Source organism: Vulpes lagopus, chromosome 6 (genome assembly GCF_018345385.1).
Source record: "Vulpes lagopus strain Blue_001 chromosome 6, ASM1834538v1, whole genome shotgun sequence".
NCBI classification, from domain to species: Eukaryota; Metazoa; Chordata; class Mammalia; order Carnivora; family Canidae; genus Vulpes; species Vulpes lagopus.
In genome coordinates, this window is record NC_054829.1 from 77,677,980 (window position 1) to 77,686,553 (window position 8,574).

Consider the following 8,574-nt stretch of genomic DNA (forward strand, 5'->3'; position numbering starts at 1 on the left):
AAGTAAAGTCAGAAGATCAAAATTTATCCTACTATTGATTAACGGAAATATACTTAAATTCTGAGTCTCACTAGTCTAAATGTTTAGATTAAAATAATATCTACCCTTTAGGGAACTAAGAATAAAAACATTTTCACATCAACTACATGTAACTTGGGGTCATTTCTGGGATTTGTAAATTCCAGGAAGTTGGGATTATTCTTCCATTTAGAATGTTATTCCATGGGCCTCCTAGAAATAAGCACATTTAGCTCTTTGAATTTAAGCTACAGTCCTCTACTGGCATCTGGTGGCAGATAGTATAATGTGGCAACATCAAACTCACCAAATATAGTAATTTAGTGCAGCCTAAACTGACCCAGGAAGATGCGGCCTAACACCAGCATAGGACTCATCATAGGACCTCCAAAAGAGAAACTAAAGAAAGAAATAGAAGAAATGTGCTTGTAAGTCCAGTGTCAGAAGGGACCTGTGGCAGATTTGGACTTACTGATCTGAGCAAGACAATACATATCAGGTCACTATCAGTTGCCACGTGCCAAGCTAAAGAAACATGTGCTCAACATCTTATTATGCATCATCTCAAATTAGATGTAAAATAATTGCTGAGAGTTCAGTCAAACTGAGACCCATTATTCAGTACCAACATACTTCATCAATATGAAAAGCTTCTGCACAGCAAAAGAAACAATCAACAAAGCTAAAAGGCGACCATTTGGAATGTGAGAAGATATTTGCAAATGACATATCTAATAAAAAGCTAGTATGCAAAATATATAAAGAACTTGTCAACCTCAATACCCCAAAAAACAATTAACCCAGTTAAAAAAGAGGCAGAAGGCGCAAACAGACACTTTTCCAAAGAAGACATGCAGATAGCTAACAGGCACATGAAAAGATGTTCAACATCACTCATCATCACGAAAATACAAATCAAAACCAGGATGAGATACCACCTCATACCAGTCAGAATGGCTGAAATTAACAACACAGGAAATAATCGAATTTTGGTAAGGATGCATAGAAAGAGGAACTGTTGGTAGCCATGCAAACTGGTGCAGGCACTCTGGAAGACAGTATGGAGGTTCCTCAAAAAATTAAAAATAGATCTATCCTATGATCCAGCAATTGCACTACTGGATATATATACTGGATATACCCAAAGGATACAAAAATACAGATTCAAAGAGATACATGCTATTATCAACAATAGCCAAGTTATGGAAACAGCCCAAGTATCCATCAACAGATGAATGGATGAATGGTTAAAGAAGAGGTGCTATATATATATATATATATATATATATATATATATATATATATAAAATACATATAATATTATATATATATAATAAATATATATATATTACACTCAGCCATAAAAAACAATGAAAATCTTGCCATTTGCAATGATGTAGGTAGAGCTAGAAAATATTATGCTAAGCAAAATAAATCAGTCCGAGAAATAAAAACACCATATGATTTCACTCATATATGGAGTTTAAGAACTGTAACAGATTAAAATGGGGGGAAAGAGAGGCAAACCAAGAAAAAGTCTCTTAACTATAAAGAACACACTGAGGGTTGCTGGAGGGGAGGTTGGTGGGGATGGGGATGGGATAAATGGGTGATGGGTATTAAGGAGGGTGTATGTTGTAAAGAACACTGGGTATTATATGTAAGTGATGAATTACTAAATCCTACACCTGAAGCTAATATTACACTATGTTACTTAGACGGAATTTAAACAAAACCTTGGAAGAAAAAAATACATTTCTAAAATACTTTGTGACAAATGGCAGGTTAATTCACTCAACTTCCTTACCTAAATCATGCTTTGTGTCTTTCTATCTGCTTTCTTTACATGTTCTGCCCTTTCTGCCTCCAAACTTCTGAAAGTAAAAAATGAGGGTAAGCAAAAAAAGGCACACTGATTCTTACTTTCAATAAAGGAGATATTCCATTTATTAGATATCCAATATCTATGGATGGAATTCCATAGATATTCTATTTCTATCATGGTCAATGTCCCTGATACATTATCATGGTGTCCAAGAAGACAGAAAACATTTTTAAAAATTTTGCCTGACATCTAGTTTTAAAAGTCACAGTGTGCTTTATTGTTACTTGTAATGTGTAGACTCTCTCTGCCTAAGGGGCAACTTCAAAGAAATCCATTTTTGAAATATCATCATATCATTTTTAAGAATTAAAGCACCTCCCCACATTCTGTCATTTAGGATAATCTCACAAGCAGATATACTTTTCATTAAAGTCAATGAGAATCCGAAAGTCTCATTTTCGCAGTGAGGGCATCTATGGGGCTTTGTTTAACAGGACTCACTATGCCACAATCACTCTAAATAGGATTTTAGTCTATGGAGGGTTTTTTCCCTACTTGTTAAAAGTTAAAATTTTTAAACCTTCCCTATTCATGCTCCTTTTTATTATCCAACTACCCTTATATGATTAATGAAAGTGAGAATTTTTTTCCCCCTAAGTACTTCTTAGACTCTTGGATGTCTGCCCACCACAGGCCACTCTTGAAGGAACCCACCTGGTTCCTGGTTAGTTGGAGGATCTCTGGAGTATGTATGTCATCTGTGTGGCCTGAAGGGAGGTATTTTTAACCTTTAATCCTGAATCAGTTGTGTCCCATCTTGACAAATACCGAGCATCCCAGTGGCCTTTTACAAACACGTGTGTCTTTCTCCTTTCGAGCGCTCCCCCAGGAAGCACAAAAATGAGCATAGTGCTATCTTTTCGTTTTTAGAATTATAGGCTGGAAAATGTGTGTCCAGTTTTTAAAGCAGCTTTAGATTCTGTTTTCCATGGAAGGACAAGTCTGACCATTTATGAACCGATTTTCTTAAAAAGGATTATAGTTTTACAATTTCAGTTCTAAATCATATTTTTGATATGCTGCATGCCAAAAAGAATGTACCTGTTCTGGGGTAGGGGGAGAAAATCCCATCATACTATCCGAGTGCAGAACAAGTTCTCACTGAGAAAGCCTTTTTGGTTTCATTTTAAGAGTGAAACATGTCTGCTTCTGAGCATCAGTCAGTTCTTCGATGTCTGAAGTCAGAATGCAAGCACAGTGCATTTTGAAGGCTTTGCAAACCGAATGGCTCGCTCCCAAACCCTTGGGTAATCGTTCTCATTCTGGAAGTGAGAATCTGTAGTAGAAACTGGCGTGTCCCGCGCGGTTCTGGTAGGGGACCGCGAGGAGCCGGTCCAGTCCCGCTCTCGGCACCGGGACGTTCTTGGCCAGAGGCAATCATGGTTAGGACTACGGACTCTGCCTGATGCAGACGCGATCGTTACAGATGTAAAACTTCTTAGCAATCAGATAAGTTGTTTGCTTTCTATTTTACATAGGAAATTGTTTTCTAAAACTAAAATACTTGAATTGTCAGACAATGTAATCTCAGTTTGTATTAGTTTTTGAGGAAGTGTAATAATCCATGAAATGTGAATAAAATGGAAAGTAAACAAAAAAAAAAGGGGGGGGGGGCAAATGGTCATGTCCACCTCCAGGTGTGGTACTGTTGTGTGAAAGGCAGGTAGGGTGGTTCCATGTTCTATGAATGTCTGTGATTCCTGGAAGTGCCAGTCAGTTCTAAACTCTACTGGCTAGAAAGGGCCTTGATATTCCTTCTAGGTCTCTTGTCATGATGAGAAGAACCAGAAGAACTTTTTTTTTTTCAAGCAACAGCTAAATTCCAAGGAAGATTAAAATTGAGGAAGTCTCCTGTTTTTTTGGCCCCTTCAATTGTCCATGTGCTCCAGCTCTACATTCTTGAGTTCCTCAGAACAAAAAGGGAACCTCGGTGTTAGCCTATGACTAATAAGATCACCCGGCCAATTCAAAGTGAAAAATTTATGTAACTTTGGGAAAACCTTGGCCAAAGTCTGACATTGGCTTTTGGCAATGCTAAAGTCAACATATATTGACAACACAATGCTTCTTTGTGTTCTGCAACCTTAGGACAAGCTAGATTTTGAATCTAACATTCACCTTCATATCCAACATATGGAGTTGCTGGCAGAGTTTGGCATCTTATCAAAGGCAAAATAACAACTTTCTTGTACATACACTGTACATGCTTGACTTATGGAATTTTTTAAGTCCTTATTTTGTATCATATCAAATTGTGAGTGGAGTCTTAGAAGCAACTTTTCTACTATCTTCTTTGTCCATAATCCAGTACTTACAAAGCAAAGAACAATTTCTCCAGAATTGCACTCATCCTGTCCATTTTTGAGACAGAAATACTAAAATGAGAAACATGTGTGTCACTGTACATTGAAAAAGTTTTCTTTTTTGGAAAAGTTTTCTTATTGAAAAAGAAATCACTAAAGACTTCCAGGAAAGATGGGCAGCCTGGGTGGCTCATCGGTTTAGCGCCAACTTCAGCCTGGGACTCCTGGAGTCCCGGGATCGAGTCTCGCATCAGGCTCCCTGCATGGAGACTGCTTCTCCCTCTGCCTGTGTCTCTGCCTCTCTCTCTCTCTCTCTCTCTCTGTATCTGTCATGAATAAATAAATAAAATCTTAAAAAAAAAAAAAAAGACTTGCAGGGAAAAATGGCAGAATAGGAGGATCCTGGCTCGCCTCATTCCATAGATAAAACTGGATAACACACACATCAGTGTAAATAACCCAGAGAACAACCTGAAGACTAACAGAACAGTCTCTCCACAGCCAAATGTAGAGAAGAGGCCCTATTAAGGCACCTAAAGAAGGTGATGTGATCAGAAGCCAAATGGACTCATGGGACTGTCTATGGGAGGGAGGGATGCTATGGCTGTGGAAAAGAAAGAGGAACAGACCCCACACCAGGCACCCAAATTCATGGGGGACCTGCACTGGGAAGATGAATCCCTATAATATTTGGCTTTGAAAACTAGAGGGGCCTGGCTTTGTGAATTTTTACAATCAGTGGGGCTTAGCACTTGGAATTTAAAAAAATAAATAAAATAAAATAAAGTAAAATAAAATAAAATAAAAAGCAGACTTGGTTCGGAGAGATGCAGGAGGGTGAAAGGAAACCAAGTCCCCTGCCTTTAAAGAGAGCACAACAAATAGGCCTGTGGAGACATGACATAGAAGCGGCGGTTTGAAAAATGTCTGGGATATATGGAAGGAGACTTATATACTAATCTCAGAGTGTGTGCTAGAGGGAACTCTTTGAGAGATTTCTCCAAAGGCAAAGGAGCTGGCAGGAGCTATTTTCCTCCCCCAGTCCCCAGCCTAGATACACAGACATCTGTGGGAATGAGCACAAACTCTTTGCAATTAGTTTGCTAACAGTGCCCCCATCCTCATGTGCTTCTATGGATCTGCCCCCTCCAACCAGCCATCCTCAGCAAGAGTTTTACCATGTAGCTGCAGGTCCCTGCCTGAAGTGGATATGTGCAGAACTCACTGACTCCACATGTGTTGCCCCCACCCTTCAATACACCCTTGGCAGGAATCCATCCCAAGTGATGCATGAACCTGGCAGTATGCAAGCAGCCTCAATAGGGGCCAGCACCACTCCAAAGTGACTACTGTCCCAAGGAGAGGGGGAGACAACCACAGAGATCAGTCTGATTTTGGCCCCAGCAATAGGCTAGGGGCAGATATATGGTCTGACTGTAAGCCCCATCCACCAACAAAATCCTCTCAGGGACAACACAGGGAGAGCACCCTAAAGCTCTAGCAAACATCTGGTCTGACCCAACTTAAACCCAAGTTGGCCCCAGACTGGATGACTAAAAGCACAGGGCCCAAACTCTGCCTATAAGAAGCAAGTAGAGCCTTTGCAGATGACTGGACTAAAGGCAAAGTGGTTCAGCCATAACAGTGGGGCACAAGCAACACTCATAGGAGACACACCTAAAGTACCAGGTTATGATGCCTCAGGAGACATATCTAGTAAGAAGTTGCTATGGCCAATGTCAAAGAGTTTACTGCCTGTGTTTTCCTCTAGGATTTGATGGTTTCTTGTCTCCGATTTAGGCCTTTAATCCATTTTGAATTAATTTTTGCATATGGTGTAAAGAATGGTCCAGTTTCATTCTCTTGCATGTTGCTGTCTAATTTTCTATTGTAACTTCATCAAAATAAGTGAGGGAAACATCACTTCTGCACAGTGAGGGAATCATCAAGGATCAATGCATCAAGGGAGCATTGCAGTGCAGGGCACTACAAGATTTCTTCATTATAATTTTTTTTTAAATTTATGATAGTCACAGAGAGAGAGAGAGAGGCAGACACAGGCAGAGGGAGAAGCAGGCTCCATGCACCGGGAGCCTGACGTGGGATTCGATCCCGGGTCTCCAGGATCGCGCCCTGGGCCAAAGGCAGGCGCCAAACCGCTGCGCCACCCAGGGATCCCAGATTTCTTCATTATAAAACTACTATTCTCAAGAGGAGGAGATATAGCTGACTTTCCTAACACAGAAAAACAGACACAAAGAGTTAGATGAAATAGGACAGAGGAATATGTCCCAAATGAAATAAAGGGGAAAAAATCACAGCAAGAGACCTAAATAAAACAGATATAAGTAATATGTCTAATAGAGAGTTTTAAGTAATGGGCATAAAGATACTTATTGGGCAGAAGAAAAGAGTGGAACATCACAGTGAGATCCTTTATAATAAGAAAGGATAGAAAACATAAAAAAAGATCCAGTCAGAGGTGAAGAACTTAGTAACAAATTAAAAATACACTAGATGGAATAAATAGTACACTAGAGGAAGTATAATTGATCAGTGACTTGGAGGACAGAGTAATAGAAAGCAATAGAGCTGAACAGGAGAGAAAAAGACCAATAATATAAAATGAAAATAAATTAAGGGAACTCAGTGACTCCATCAAGCATAATAATATTTGATTATAGGAATCCCAGGAGAAGAGAGAAGAGAGGTAGAAAATTTATTTGAAGAAATAACAGCTGAGAACTTCCCCAAATCTGGAGAAGGAAACATAAATCCAGATCTAGGAGGCAACAGAGAGGCCCCCAAAAATCAACTCAAGGAGGTTCAAACCAGGATACACAGTAATTAAATTGCAAGAAGTGGTAATAATGAGAGAACTTTAAAAGCAGCAAGAGATTATTTTTGCTTTTGTTTCCTTTGCCTCAGGAGACATATCTAGTAAGAAGTTGCTATGGCCAATGTCAAAGAGTTTACTGCCTGTGTTTTCCTCTAGGATTTGATGGTTTCTTGTCTCCGATTTAGGCCTTTAATCCATTTTGAATTAATTTTTGCATATGGTGTAAAGAATGGTCCAGTTTCATTCTCTTGCATGTTGCTGTCTAATTTTCTATTGTAACTTCATCAAAATAAGTGAGGGAAACATCACTTCTGCACAGTGAGGGAAACATCAACAAAACTAAAAGGCAACCTTGGGAATGGGAGAAGATATTTGCAAATTACATATCTGATAAAAAGCTAGTATACAAAATATATAAAGAATTTATTAAATTCAATACCCAAGAAACAAATAATCCAGTTTAAAAAGGGGCAGAAGACACAAACAGACATTTTTTTCAAAGAAGACATACCAATGGCTAACAGGCACATGAAAAGATGTTCAACATCACTCATCATCACAGAAATACAAATCAAAACCAGGATGAGATACCACCTCATACCAGCCAGAATGGCTGGAATTAACAACACAGGAAACAACTGAATGTTGGTGAGGTTGCAGAGAAAGAACCCTCTTACACTGTTGGTAGCCATGCAAACTGGTGCAGGCACTCTGGAAAACAGTATGGAATTTCCTCAAAAACTTAAAAATAGAACTACGCTATTATCTAGCATTGCACTACTAGGTATTTATCCAAAGGATACAAAAATACTTATTTGAAGGGATACAGGTGCCCTCATGTTTACAACCACATTATCAACAACAGCCAAATTTATGGAAACATCCCAAATGTCCATCAACAGATGAATGGATAAAGAAGAAGTGACATATTATTCAGCCATAAAAAGGAATGAAATATTGCCATTTGCAATGACATGGATGGAGCTAGAGAGTATTATGCTGGGCAAAAAAAGTCAGTCAGAGAAAGACAAACACCATATGTTTTCACTCAGATGTAGATTTTAAGAAACAAAACAAATGAACACGAAGATTAGAGAAAGAGAGACAAACCAAGAAACAGACTCTTAACTATAGAGAACAAACTGAGCTTTGTTGGAGGCGAAGTGGATGGAGAGATGGGTTAAGTAGGTGATGGGGATTAAGGAGTATATTTGTTATTATGAGCACCGGGTGTTGTATGTAAGTGATAAATCACTATATACTACACCTGAAACTAACATTGCACTGTATGTTAACTAGCTGAAATTTAAATAGAAACTTGAGGGGGGGGATGAAAACAGCAAACAAAAAGAAAATAGCTACATACAAGAGAAATCCCAAAAGGCTATTGGCTGATTTTTCATCAACAAACTTGGCAGGCCAGAAGAAAGTAGCATTATATAGTCAAAGTGCTAAAAGAAAAAAAAAAGCCTGCAACCAAGAATATCCTATCCACCAACGCTATCATTCAGGATAGAGTAAGAGATAAA